This window comes from Sapajus apella, unplaced genomic scaffold (genome assembly GCF_009761245.1).
Source record: "Sapajus apella isolate SASKATOON/1434 unplaced genomic scaffold, GSC_monkey_1.0 scaffold67, whole genome shotgun sequence".
Classification (NCBI taxonomy): domain Eukaryota; kingdom Metazoa; phylum Chordata; class Mammalia; order Primates; family Cebidae; genus Sapajus; species Sapajus apella.
Genome location: NW_022437007.1, coordinates 11,756,265 through 11,771,502, shown reverse-complemented (window position 1 = coordinate 11,771,502; position 15,238 = coordinate 11,756,265). Strand labels below are relative to the sequence as shown.

General features: G+C 37.6%; 1 protein-coding gene across 2 annotated transcripts in view; it reads left to right on the top strand.

Annotated features, from left to right (window-relative positions):
* Positions 1-15,238, top strand: part of MND1 (meiotic nuclear divisions 1) — a 62,384-nt gene that overhangs the window by 18,584 nt on the left and 28,562 nt on the right. The gene's annotated exons all lie outside the window — the stretch shown is intronic.

Here is a 15,238-nt window from a genome sequence, read left to right as displayed (position 1 = left end):
CATCTGAGCCTTCTGTGAGTTGTAATCTTTTTGCAGGTGGAGGATATTGCCTTGATGTTAATGGCAGCTGACTGATCAGGGTGATGGTTGCTAAAGGGTAGGATGGCTATAGTTGTTTCTTAAAAATAAGGCAACCATGAAGTTTGCTGGATTGACTGATTTCACAGAAGATTTCTCTGTAACATGTGTTGCTGTTTGATAGCGTTTTACCCACAACAGAACTTTGAAAATTGGAGTCAGTCCTCTCAAACCCTGCCTCTGCTTTATCAATTAAGTTTTTGGAATATTCTAAATCCTTTGTTGCCGTTTCAACAATGTTCATGGCATCTGCATGAGGAATAGATTCCATCTCACGAAACCACTTTCTTTGCTCATCTGTAAGAAGCAGTTCCTAGGACCAGGTGTGGTGGCTCACACCTGTAAGCCCAGTACTTTGGGAGGCTGAGGTGGGCCAGTCACTTGAGGTCAGGAGTTTGAGACCAGCCTAGCCAACATCATGAAACCCTGTATTTACTAAAAATACAAAAATTAGCCAGACGTGGTAGCATACGCCTGGAATCCCAGCTACTCAGGAAGCTGAGACAGGAGAATCACTTGAACCTGGGAAGTGAGCCGAGATTGTACCACTTCCCTCCAGCCTGGGTAACACAGCCAGACTCCATGTCAAAAAAAAGAAGCAATTTCTCATCCATTTAAGTATTATCATAAGATTGCAGCAATTGAGTCACATCTTTAATCTCTGCTTCTTCTCATTCTTATTCTCTTGCCATTTCCACCACATCTTGAACCCCTCAAAGTCATACATGAGGGCTGGAATCAGCTTCTTCCAAACTCCTGTTAATGTTGATGTTTTGACTTCCTTCCCTTAATCACAAATTTTTTTTTTTTAAGACGGAGTCTTGTTCTGTCATCCAGGCTGGAGTGCAGTGTTGCCATCTCTGCTCACTGCAACCTCCGCCTCCCCTCTTCAAGTGATTCTCTGACCTCAGCCTCCCAAGTAGCTGGGATTACAGGCATGCACCATCACGCCCAGCTAACTTTTGTATTTTTAGTAGAGATGGGGTTTCATGATGTTGGCCAGGCTGGTCTCAAACTCCTGACTTCAGGTGATCTGCCCACCTCAGCCTCCCTGTGCTGGGATGACAGGCGTGAGCCACCATGCCCGGCCACAAATGTGCTTAATGACATCTAGAATGGTGAATCCTTCCCAGAAGGTTTTCAATTTACTTTGTTCAGATCCATCAAAGGAGTCATTATGGCAGCTATAGCCTTAGTAAATTTTTTTCTTAAATAATAAAACTTGAAAGTTGAAATTACTCCTTGATCCACAGGCTACAGAATGGATATTGTGTTATCAGGCATGAAAACAAAGTTAATCTCGTTGTATATCTTCATCAGAGTTCTTGGGTGACTAGATATGTTGTCGTTGGGCATTAATATTTTAAAAGAAATCTTTTTTACTGAGCAGCATATCTCAACAGTTGGCTTGAAATATCCAGTAAGCTATGCTGTAAATAGATATACTGTCATCTAAGCTTTGTTGTTCCATTTCTACGGCACAGGCAGAGTAGATTTAGGATAATTCTTGAGGACTCTAGGGTTTTCATTAAGCATTGGCTTCAACTAAAGACACAAGCTGCATTAGGCTCTAATATGAGCGTCATCGTGTCCTTTGAATCTTTAAAGCAGACATGGATTTCTCTCTAGCTGTGAAAGTTCTAGATGACATCTTTTTCCAACAGAAGGCTGTTTTGTCTACCCTGACATTTTTTTGTTTAGTTTAGCTTGGCTACGTCTTCTGGGTAACTTCTTGCACTTCATAGTACTTGCTGCCTTGTCTTAGACTTTTATGTTATGGAGATGGCCTCTTTCCTTAAACTTTATGAACAACCTCTGCTAGCTTCCAACTTTTTCTTTGCAGCTTCCTCACCTCTCTCAGCCTATAGAGAATTGAAGAGAGTTGGAGTCTGGCTATGGATTAGGCTTTGGCTTAAGGGAATGTCGTGGTTGGCTTGATCCTCTTCCCAGACCACACTCTCTATCTCAGCAATAAGGCTGTTTTACTTTCTTATCATTTGTGTGTTTACTAGATTGGCACCTTTAATTTCCTTCAAGAACTTTTCCTTTGCACTTACAACTTGTTTGGCACAAGAGGCCTAGCTTTCGGCCTGTTTTGGCTTCCAATTTATCTTCCTAACTAAGCTTAATCATTTCTGGCTTTCAATTTAAAGTGAGAGATGTGTGACCTTTTTTCACATTAATGCTTGGAGGCCACTGCAGGGTTGTTAATTAGCCTAATTTCAGTATTGTTGTGTTTCAGAGAATAGGGAAGGCCAAGGAGAGGGTAGGAGATGGGCAAACAGTGAGTCACTGGAGCAGTTAGAATACACACAACATATATTAAGTTCACTGTCTTATGTGGGCGTGGTTCGTAATACCCCAAAACAATTACAATAGTAACATCAAGATCACAGATCACCATGACAGATATAATAATAATGAAAAAGTTTAAAATAATACAAGAATTATACAGAGACAAGAAGTGAGCACATGCCCATTGGAAAAATGGCACTGATAGACTTGCTTGACTCAAGGTAGCCACAAACTTAATTTATGGAAAACACACTATCTGAAGTGCAGTAAAGCAAAGCACAATAAAAACGAGGTATGCCTGTACTGCGAGTCAGGAATCATTTAGAGGATATCCCAGAATTTTAAAAAACTTTTTAAGTGTACGTATCTTAATTAGTTTTTTAAAAGCAACTTTAATGATAAATAATTGACAAGAACCTGCTAATATTTAAAGTTTATACTTTGATAACCTTTGGCATAAAGTATGTGTTCATGAAACTATCACCACAATCAAGTTAATTGAACATACCCATCACTTCTAAAAGTTTCTTTATTCCCCTGTGTAAAATCATTCTCTTCATTCCCTACACTGCTGCCCTGCCCCTATCCCCAGGTAACTGTTGATTTGCTTTCTGTCACTATTCATTAGTTTGTATTTCCTAGGATTTTATATAGATGGCATCATACTACACACAGTATGTACTTTCCCCTACCCCACCCCAGCTTCTCTTACTGAGTAATATTATTTTAAGATTTATTCATGTTGCTTTAGTATTCATTTCTATTGCTGAATGGAATTTCAGTGTTTAAATATACAATAGTTTATCTTTTAATGAACGTTTGGGTATTAATCTCTTTTACTGAATGAGTGAACATTAAGGATTATGTGCCTTTAATATGTTTAACATTATGAAATGACTTCTTTATTCCAGGTAATATTCTTTGTTCTGATGTTATATAGGAACTCTTTTGAGTAACTCTTTCTGTAAGAAATCTTTTTTTTTTTTTCTTTTTAACTAAAAGTAGCATGGCTCATCTTTTTCTGTTTACTTTTAATCTTTTTGCATTTTTATATTTAGAGTAAACTTTTTTTTTTTTTCTTTTTTAAGAGTAAACTTCTTACAGGGAGCATATAGTTGGGACTTGCTTTTTTGTATAATCTGACAGTTTCTGTCTTTTAATTAGGATGTCTAGAACATTTACATTTAGTGTGATTACTTAAATAGTTATGTTAAATCTGCCATCTTATCTCAACTAGTCTTTAAGTTACTTGAGAACAGGACTATGTTTTATTTATTCAAAAAATAATTACCTTCTTACTAAGCAATCATTTCTTTCTAAAACTAGGCATAATGGGTGCTGATTCATCATTTCTTGGTTGACTTCAGAGAAATTATTTGCATTTGAGGGAAAAGGTCAAATATACAGTTTTTATTTCTTCTGGATTTCACATAATTTCTACTTAGAAAGTGGGGGAGCTTGGCAAGTCTTAATAGAAGTAAGCAAGGAATTCTTGCTAGTACAATGAATCTAACTTTTAAAAAATTGAGTTTAATGTCATTATTTATTAATTCTGAATGAGAGAATTGGCATCCAGTGTATTTTGTGACATTGCCCTCTTTCCCCACTCCCACTTACTGAAGATTAAAGCTTAATCTGACACACCTGCTTATAAGTTGAGGGCACATCAGAGGCTAACACATAGATCCTACACCTCCTGTTCTAAGCAGTCCAGAAATAAATGAAGAGCGAGGTTTTGTTATGTCATTTGTAAAAAGTTGATAGTCCTTGGCATTTGCTGTAGATAACTATTTTTTTTAACTCAAATATAATGCCCTCAGTGCCATTTCACAGACCTAACCTACTTAATCTTTCACTGAATATTGAGAAGTCATGAGAGTATCACACTGTACCCCTCAGCCATGGGTTCTGAAGATCACTTATCATTTTAGAGCAGCAATATGGCTTCATGTAAAGAGTAGTAGTTAGAAAACAGACATGGATGGAAATCACAGCTTCACTTCTTTACTGGCTGTACAATCTTTAAAGCCTTGGTTTTCTGGTTTGTAAAAGAGAAGTTACACCTGCTTCATTGGGTTGTAGTGAAGGTTAAGTGATATGTGTAAGATGCCTGGTACTTTAGGCACTCAGTATATGGTGGCCACAGATCAGCTAAATTTGTATTCACTCAGGAATAAATACTGTAGGCTTATTTATTTATTTAGAACAAATATTAAAGGGTCTACTATATGTAAAACATTTTACCAGATACTGAAGGTAGTTCATAAAAGTAGAGGTCAGGATCCAGACTTTATAAGAAGGAACTTGTAACCTGTGCTAAAGGTGAGATATATACACTTGAAAGAGTAAAATGAGTCAAAAGTAATACATGCCACACTGCCTAAATGAGCATTAGAGATGAAAAATCCTTCGAGAGATGGTGGGATTCACATAAACATAGAAGACACTCAGTTGATGTTGGATCGAACTAGGTTCCAAACTTAAGGTTGCAATAAAGATCAGCTTATTCTACATACTGCCAAATTATTATTATTATTATTATTATTATTATTATTTTATTATACTTTAAGTTCTGGGGTACATGTGCAGAACATGCAGGTTTGTTACATACATGGCATATACACATGCCATAGTGGTTTGCTGCATCCATCATATATTGCCAAATTATAATGTTAACTTATAATGTTAACTCCCCTTGAGTTTCCTGTTAATTACTTCCAGGTGGGGGTTGAGGGGGACTCTATAATTTTTTTATTTTTGTCATCATTCTCTTTCATCAGTGATTTCAGTTAGGTGTAGGAATGTTCTTGTCCCTTGAGAACACTCTTATAATAGATCTGAACATTAAATCAGGAAACACGTATTTTTTTCCCCTTGCCTTTAGGTTGTGTGTGTTGATCATTATTAAAGACAGTCTGTATCGGGCTGGGCGCAGTGGCTCACGCCTGTAATCCCAGCACTGTGGGAGGCTAAGGCGGACAGATCACAAGCTCAAGAGTTCAAGACCAGTCTGGCCAACATGATGAAACCCTGTCTCTACTAAGAATACAAAAATTAGCCAGGCATGGTGGTGCGTGCCTGTAATCTCAGCTACTCAGGAGACTAAGGCAGGAGAATTACTTGAATCCAGGAGGTGGAAGTTGCAGTGAGCCAATATCACACCACTGTACTCTAGCCTGCTCGACAGAACAAGACTCTGTCTCGAAAACAAAACAAAAAAGACAGTCCATAAGCCTCGTGGTTATAATTAACATTTATCTTTAACATTTTCTAAGATAGCAAGCAAACCGGCGACTGTTCGTGGGTTGTGTTAACTTTGGCAGTTATTTTCTGTGTGCCTGCTCTGTGCATGTACTGTGCTAAGTTTTTTGGGCAATATAAAAATAATAGAATATGAGGTTCTTGTCCAGAGAATTTACACTTTACTTGGTAAGGCAAGATAAATTTCTGCTATAGTTAATGAACTTATTGGAAAAAGTTATTTAACTATTTTTATGTTTAATGTATACTCAGTGCCAAATACTGTCTTTGCTATGGGTCCTAATTGTTATACGTTTGCTTTTATACATTTATATAGTTGGGGAGACTTCTTAGAAATGATTATTTTGAGCTGAAATTTGGGTAGGTTTACATGGATGGAGGAAATTCTTGAGGGGAAATAGCAGGAATATTTATTGAGCACTCAGGTATAGTTTTAGGAGCTTTTGCATGTTTTATATCCTTTGATTTTTACACTTGCGTGAGGTAGGCATTGCTACCAGCCCTATTTTATGTCAGACAAAATGGAGGCACTAAGAGATTGAATAACTTGCCCAAGGCGACAGTATTAGTAAATGTTGAAACAAGATTCAAATTCAGGCATTCTGACTCCATAATCCTTGTTCGTAACCACAGATAAACAAAGCTTTAAAGCAGATTACATTGATTACATTTATGGATAGTTGGTGACCAGCTTGGAAAGAATATGCAATTTTTTGTTATTTAGTAATGGGAAAATAAGGTTGGAAATCAGATTGAGGCCATATTATGGGGTGTTTTAGTGGTTGGTTGAATTTTCTTGTGTACACATACACCAAGCAGAGGAAGCTGAGAGTTTGCTGTTAGAATGTTTTTATATTCTTTTGCTTACCTAATTGCTTAAAACAATTGGATTATATATCAGCTATAAGCTTAGAAAATAGTTGGGGTTTTTTTTGGTTGTTGTCGTTGTTGTTTGTTTTTTTGAGATGGAGTCTCACTGTTGCCCAGGCTGGAGTGCAGTGGTGTGATCTTGGCTCACTGCAACCTCCACTTTCCAGATTCAAGTGATTCTCCTGCCTCAGCCTCCCATGTAGCTGGGACTACATGTGTGCACCATTGCACCCAGCTAATTTTTGTTTTTTTTTTTTTTTTTTTTTTTAAGAGATGGGGTTTCACCATGTTGATCCGGCTGGTCTCGAACTCCTGACCTCATGATCTGCCTGCCTCGCCTCCAAAAGTGCTGGGATTGCAAGTGTGAGCCACCATGCCCGGCAGAAAATAGCTGTTATATTCTGATATTAAGCAAAAAATTTTTCTTTTCTGTATATGTGATTGAATTTTGCTGAAAATAATTTGAGGTGTAGTAATTTATTTCTGCAAAGCTGAAATAAATATTTGAATTGGCTTGGAAAAATAATTGTTAAACTAATCTCTCTAAATAGTTGTGACACAGATGCATTTCTGAAGACTTTTCACATAAATTAGTAATTTTAATGGGCAAGAAAAGCTTCATGTGGAAGTGATGAAAGTGGTAATGCATGCTGTAATCTGCTAGTTCTTCTGAAATATATGTAAATATTTTTTAGTATTTGGATGATAGTGAAGCAGCTATATTGGCTCGACAGATAATAATTATAAAGATTAATTATGTTGTGGAAACTTCCAAGTGAGATGACATTTACTGCTGAAGGATGTATAGAAATTATTGAAAGTCCGGAGATGACTTTTTTCTTGATAGCTATTTCTAGAATTTTAGCTGGGACTTGTTCATTTTTCCCAGTGTGGCAATGATTTAGTCACTGTGGGTGTGTGTGGGTGTGTTTGTGGGTGTGTGTGCACACACACACTTGAAAGAGAGGAGTGAGTATGTTTGTGGTCTTTCTGAATATTTTTTGTAAGGAAAAGCAACGTAAAAATGTGTTAGGATAGGTTCTTCTTTCCATCATCTTCTGGTTCTCTCCTTTTCTTTGCCCCTCCCAACTAACTTGGCCTTAAGAATGAAAGAACAATCTTAAGGGAATGACTTCCTCCATTTTACTTTGGCATGTGTGGGCACAGCATGGGGTCCTGTGATGTGCACACAGCTAGGAATGAGAAATGTTGTAACTATTTTGTCTGACCTGCTATTCCCATGGACTCGCCTGGCAATATAGGAGGTAACTGACCACTACTGACTTGAAATGCACATTTTTTTAAGTCTTTTTCCAAAAGGAATAGAATTTCCAAAATTTATTTTTGTATTTGTACCCCTGTCCATCCTTCCCACACTTCCTGTTCTGACTTACATATTCCTTTTCTCTGGTGCTGTGGTATTCCAAGCCTAACTCTAATCTACTGGACTTTGCTACCATTGTTGGTTTACTCAACCCGATGCCTTAGTCAACTTGTATCCTCAGTACCTAGCACCATTTTTGGCATGTGGTAGATTCAAATATTTGACAAGTGAATGAAAATTCAAGGAAATAAAGGGTATGAAGTTAATCTTAACAAAAACCTTATACTAATTTAGAGAATTTTATTATTGTGGCAGCAAGTCTATGTAGTGGTTTTTGGGTGAGTTTTATTTAAAGTTAATGGGTCAGAATTATGAAAATCAAAGTCTTTATTTTGTTTTCTTCCTCTGCTGACCTCTTCCTTAGTTCTTCATCCAAGTTCTGGTTTACAACCCACTTATTACCACTGTTGACTTATGATAAGAATTACATTTTGAAATTCATACTAAGTTGAATTTTAGACATTGTATCTAAAGACATTAACAAATATTCTTAGGATGGCTTAAGTATTTTTTTTTATCAATTTTTAAAAGTGAGTATATAGAATTCTTTATAGCTAAAACTGAGTGCATAAAGAGCAGTTCCACTATTGGGCTGTGTAGATAGCTTGAAATGTTTTTGAATAAAAATAAGCATTACCTCTACTGAAGTTTATTCAGTTCTGTAAATGTTTAGTGAATGCTTGCTATGGCAGGCATTGTGATTGATGAGAGGGATGTAACAATGAAATAGGTAGTTTCTGTTCTCTAGAACCTCTCAGTCTAATGAAGAGACACCCATGTCAACAAATCATTGCAGTATGGTGTGATAGATGCAATGCTGAAGAATGGTGATAGTACAAAAGAGGGTGAAAGTCAGTTCTGCTTCAGAAAAGGCTTTATGGTTAAGGAGACATGTAAGTTGGTGCTAGAAAGATCTGTGGTAGCTCATAAGGGAATTGAAGGTTGAAGGGCAGTATAGCATAATGATTTGAGGGAGTAGACACTAGAACTAGACTCTCTAGATTCAAATTTAACTTCTGCCATTTACATGCTATGTCTGCCTTTTTCTTCTTTATTTATAATGGACTGTTTATGGTTATATGTGCCTTGTTCTTTTTACTTGGAAGCCCTTTATCCCTTCTTCCTCAGCAGAGTGTAGTACTTTTTTGTGCTGTGACTGTCATATATATAAAATATATATGACAGATACATATATATATATATATATATATATATATATATATATATATATCTTTTCTAGAGTGAAGTCCTTATGTGCCTTGTTTCTATGGTAGACTTTCTTTGAAGATGGGGGTCTATATCTTAATCACTTTCTGTCTCCCATATGGAATGCAATCTCTGAGATACATTGAGACATATAGAAACATAGTAAATTTTGAGTGAATGCATAAATCAATACATCACAGCCTAGTTTCTGTCCCAGCTATTATGTGGGGTCCAGGAGTCTTACTCCCTGGTCCATACCTTTTGTTTGCCTCCCAGTCTACACATACACCAGAAAAGGTGATTTCCATTAAGTGGTTATTACAGTAATCTTGATTTTTTTTTTCTAGAACTCTGCTTCAGAAGTACATATTATGTAGGAATAATTAAATGTGAATTTTAATTTTTTTTTTCTACTACCTTAACTGAATTATACTTTGCTGGGCCTGAGCCCTGCATTACCCAAAGTAATTCTGTGGAATGGATATATGATATTACATAAAAGGGTGTTACATAAAAGGGAGTTCTGTAATCAAAGGAATTTGAGGAATCCAGGGTTGATGAAGATAAACTAGTTTGACTTTTCTGAGCCTTTAATATGCCATATGCCAGCATGCGTTATGAATCTCATTCGACCCATTTTTATGAGGGATTAGTGATCCATGGTCTACACTGGAGAAATGCTACCTAAGTTTATGGGTTCATTTTAGCGAATAAGACTATTTACTGTCCTAGACTACCTCGCCTCCCTAGAGCTGTTGTGTATTCTATGTTGATACCTAGAATAGTCTCACCAGTTGGCAAATCATATCCCAACATGTAGAAAGCACTGTTGATATCAGCTGGTCTTGTTTTGACTCCTTTGCTGATTAAATATACCTGTGTGGAGTCTCTCAAAGAGCCCAACCCATATTCCTTATCCTTAACAACTTCCTTCTTATAAGGGACTTCAGTGTAGTAGTCAGCCTTCTTAGTATAAGTGTTGTAGATTAAACGTCTGTTCTGTCCACCCATTTAGCATACTTTAAATTTGTATCTCTAACATGACATTAGATAGTGAGAACTTTTGAAATCACGAAAGCTATATATTTTGATATTTTTAAATACTGATATTTGCATTTTTAAAGTAAGTGTGAACTGGACAGAGACATTCTAAAAGGCCAGGAACAGTGGCTCACACCTATAATCCAGTGCTTTGGGAGGCCAAGATGAGGATGGCTTAAAGCCAGCAATTTGAGACCAGCTTGACCATGATAGCAAGACCCCATCTCTGCAAAAAGCATATAAAAAGTTAGCCAGGTGTGGTGGCACTCGCCTGTAGTCCCAGCTACTCATGGGGCCAAGGCGGGAGGATGGCTTGAGCCCAAGAGGTTGAGGCTACAGTAAGTGAGCTATGATTCCTTCATCTCGGTCTGGGCAACATAGTGAGACCCTAAGCCCTTACCACCAAAAAAAAAAAAAAACGTTATTTGCTGTAGATGAAAAGAATAAAGAAAATTAAATGGCCTGCAATTCTGTCATTCAAAACTAATTACTATTTTGATATACTTTTTTTATATGCATGAATCAGGAGATATATAACTTTTTTTCTTTTTCTTGTTTTTTGAGACAGAGTCGTGCTCTGTCACCCAGGCTAGAGTGCAGTGGTGTGATCTCCACTCATTGCAACCTCTCCCTCCCAGGTTCAAGCGATTCATCTGCCTCAGCCTCCTGAGTAGCTGACTGTAGGTGCACGCCACCATACCCAGCTAATTTTTTGTGTTTTTACTAAAGAAAAGGTTTCCATATTGGCCAGACTGGTCTCAAACTCCTGACCTCGTGATCCACCTGCCTCGGCCTTCCAAAGTGCTGGGATTACAGGCATGAGCCACCGCACCTGGCCAATCAGGATATTTTTAGCCACAAAAAAACAGAAAAGTAGATCAAAGTTGTCTTAAATAATGGTTTATTGTGTTATGTAACAAATTTGAAGTTAGCTTCTTTCAGGATTGGTTAATCCTACCTACCATACATTGAAACCAGAGGTATGGACTGGATTTTTTTTTGTCGGGGGGGAGGCATTTTTTTTGCTTTTCCTTTTTAGATGCAAGTAGTTACTGCAGCTACTATGTCCTACCATGGCAGCGTCAAAGCAGAACGACAGATGAACTGTCTTGCACATCTCCCCTTATCCAGGAGAAATATCCCAGAATGCCTGCTGTCCCAAGTAGGCTTTCTTATGTCTTACTGGCCAGGTCTGAATTACTTGCGCACACTGAAAAGATCTAAGTGAAAAAACTTAATGCTCTGGGAAGGGGGGACCATCCTCTGAGCACATTACCACCTCAATCTGAACAGAAATTGTAGTTCTGTTAACAAAGAAGGGCTGGCTTTGGAGAGACAACTAACAGGATCTGCCAGATTACATCTTCTATGCACTTAAGTCACTTCTCCTAAACTGAATTCTCTTACTACTTCTCTATTGGCCTGGATAATCCAGAGTCAAATATATAATTGTTTAAATTAAATGACTCAAAGATTGTGGGGGAAGAAGGTAAATAAGATTTTTTTTTACTGGTAAGTTATTTAAAATAATGTTTAAAAAGTTAATGTTACAACTGTGAAGCTTGTATGAATTTGTGTGGTAGAACTTGACATCAGAGATTTATTTTTATATTTATTGTCTGTTTTGCTTTTGTGGTAGATAGTTTTGGGTTGGGCTTCCAAACCTTCCTTTGCTTTTGAAGCTATTTGGTAGGTGAACCTGAGAAGGCTGACCCTACAGCTATAGAATTCCCATCCCCAAACACTCTTCAGTGTTTCATATGAGATACAGGTTTGTGCAGCCATTCTTCAAAAATATATTCCCCCCAAATCAAACAAGCTGGAAAAGATTTATCCTACAAAAAAAAGATTTAGCCTACAATTTTGATGCTACTACCAGGTGGTAACAGAGTGTAAAAGTCACATATATTCTTAATTTCCTGCAATAGCCTTAATTTCAATTTGTTTGGGCTGTTTTGCTGACCCCAAAGCATATTGATATTTTATAAATTTTACATTTTCAGTATTTATAACATCTCTGGCTGCTATATAGATATAGACAGATTTTTTTTAAGAGATGGAGTCTTTTTTTTTTTTTTTTGAGACGGAGTTTCGCTCTTGTTACCCACACTGGAGTGCAACGGAGCGATCTAGGCTCACCGCAACCTCCGCTTCCTGGGTTCAGGCAATTCTCCTGCCTCAGCCTCCCCAGCAGCTGGGATTACAGGCACGCGCCACAATGCCCAGCTAATTTTTTGTATTTTTAGTAGAGACAGGGTTTCACCATGTTGACCAGGATGGTCTCGATCTCTTGACCTCGTGATCCACCCGCCTCGGCCTCCCAAAGTGCTGGGATTACAGGCTTGAGCCACCGCGCCCGGCCCAAGAGATGGAGTCTTGCTGCATTGGCCCAGGCTGAAGTGCAGTAGCTATTCATGGGCACAATCCCACTACTCATCAGTATGGGAGTTTTGGCCTGTTCCATTTCCTATCAGGGCTGGTTCACCATTGCTTAGGCAATCCGGTGGTCCCCACTCCCAGGAGGTCACCATATTGATGCTGAACTTAGTGTAGACACCTGATCAGCGTAGCATATAACAGTCTAGAACTCCTAGCCTTAAGTACTCCTTGGCCTCCTAAGTGGCTGGGACTGCAGGTGCACACCACCCAACCAGGCTGTATACTTAAAAGTTTCATAAAAATAACCTTAGGAGGGTGCTTTTTTTAATTTATAGTATAGCTCTTACGTGACTCAAGGGCATGGCTCAAACACCCAGGTCTGTATTTCATTGCATTCAGATATGGGGCCTTGTTTAGGTTCCTCAGTATTTCTATTTACTTAACCATAATTTTGGTATACTATAACTCTTTTTGAAAAAAAACATAGCTTAACTTTAGATCTGATACAAAACAATCTCAGTTTTAAATTATATTAATTGTTGTTTTTTAAAGCTATATGCATTCACCTTTTAAACAACCTCTAATCCTTTGGTTTACCATCAATCTTTCTTTGGTGGATTGCTCACAACTTTTGAGCTAGTTTGCCATCAGAATGTGTAAACTTGCTTTCTTCACTCTTCTTTAGCTGTATAGCCCATGGAAGGGAAGGCATTAGTTTGCCCCTTTAGTTTTTGAAATCCAAATCCTCTTGAACCATTCTACTCTAAGAGGCAGAAGTAGAAAAGTAAGAGCATTCTTCTTTTAAAAAAAATTATAGCCTTTATGTCTAGGTACTCTAATCACTGAATATGTCTCAGACTTTATAAATTTAATGGGAAGTTTATTTTAACCTGGTCTAAATAGAAATTTAAATCTTTAAGTTAATTCTATTTAAGTAGAAACTGGAGTTTAAACTCTTAACTTGTTTCTTAGCAAATAATTTGTTTTATTTAGCTTAATGGCTTCTAATCAAATTACTTAAACAAACTGAATAACTTATTGCATTAAAACATTTAAAATATTATTTAAACAATATTTTCATTAGAAATTTCAGTGGTGGACAATCTTAATTCTCATAAGTATTCAGAAATGCCAGGAGTAAAACTGAATCAAGTCTACTTTCAACCAAGACAATTTTAGTGGCATGATGGAGGCTACCAAATAGGCTAATCTGTTAGGCCTGTTCCTTCCCAGTGCTCTTGGGGAAAAAAAGTAGGAAAAAAACAGTTCCATATGTGAAAATAATTTTTGCTGATCTTTTGCATCTATGTAGATCTGTTGGTCGGTTCTTTCCATTTTTATAATACATGAAAGTAGAGCCTTGGCCAGCAAGCCTGAAATTTGTTGAATGTATGAGTATTCCCGTGGATTACATGAACCACACTCAAAAGTGAGAGAACAAGAACCCACCTAGAGCTGTGTTAAATTCTGTCCCAGAGAAGGGCATTGAAACCTAAAAGAGATTCTGTGTACTGTGAATCTCTGAAAAACCAGGCTGGAAGGAGATTGGGGCAAACAGAGAAGGGGGATGGTGAGAGCGGAAATGTTGGGTAGCAGCCAGAAAAATAAAATGTGTTTTCTGCATCATGTGGATTGCAGGTGGGGAGACCCAACAGGGACACCTACAAAGAAAGCAGAAGTGTAGCGTAAAAGGATTTAGCTTAAATATCTCTGAGGCCCAGAGAACACTGGGATCTTAGCAACAATACTTGTTAAATGTATTTCCTGTCTCGTTTACCTCCTCTCTCTCTCCGTTTCTACAGGCCTTGGTTGGGATAAGGGACAGGAAGCAGAAATTGCAGTCAGTGGACTGGAAGAACTCTAGACTAAGAAAGAGACAAGGACTATATGCTCTTCCTAGCAGACTGCTGTAGTGACTCTTTGAAGTGCCATCCATCATGTCCTTATTACAGAGGTAGCATGAAGGAGAGAGGGAAGGGCAAAGGGCATATCCGTTTCCAACATCTGAGTCCATTTTATTGGACAAAACTTAGTGATATAGCTACACCTGATTTGAAGTAGGCAGGGAAATACAGGGTTTCTTGTTTTTATTTTCTTTTTAGCTAAGTCTGTTGTCTGAGATCCTGTTACTAAGGAAGAATGGATGTTGGTAGATAATTAATAGCCTCTGCAACTTGGTCCTCATCTCTGGATTTGTTCTAGGAGAACCCATTTTTCAGGTCTAAACAGTCTGTAAACCTTCGTAAGTTTATATCTAACTTCATTCATGGCATCAATTGGATTTTGCATGCCTTTGACTCTCAGAATATCTGAATGGTTCTAACTGGATTCTGCATAAGCCTTTGTCTGACTTTAGTCACACCTAATGTCATTGTCCTGACATTGTTAGGCTTCTGTTGGATCTTGCATATCTGTAAACCACTTTTTCATATTTTTAATCCTTCCTAGAAGTTAAAAATAGTTCCTTTTAAAATCTGCCTGCTTTTTTTCTTCCATATTTCTATTTCTACTTTTTTTGTTTGTTTGTTTAAGAGCCAGGGCCTCACTCTGTTGCCCAGGCTGGAGTGTAGTGGTGCAATCATAGCTCACTGTAGCCTTGACTTCCTTGCCTCAAGTGATCCTCATTCCTCACCCTCTTGAGTAGCTAGGACTACAGGTACATGCCACCATGCCCAGCTATTTTTTAATTTTTTTTTTTTTTTTTTTTTTTTTTTTTTTTTTTTT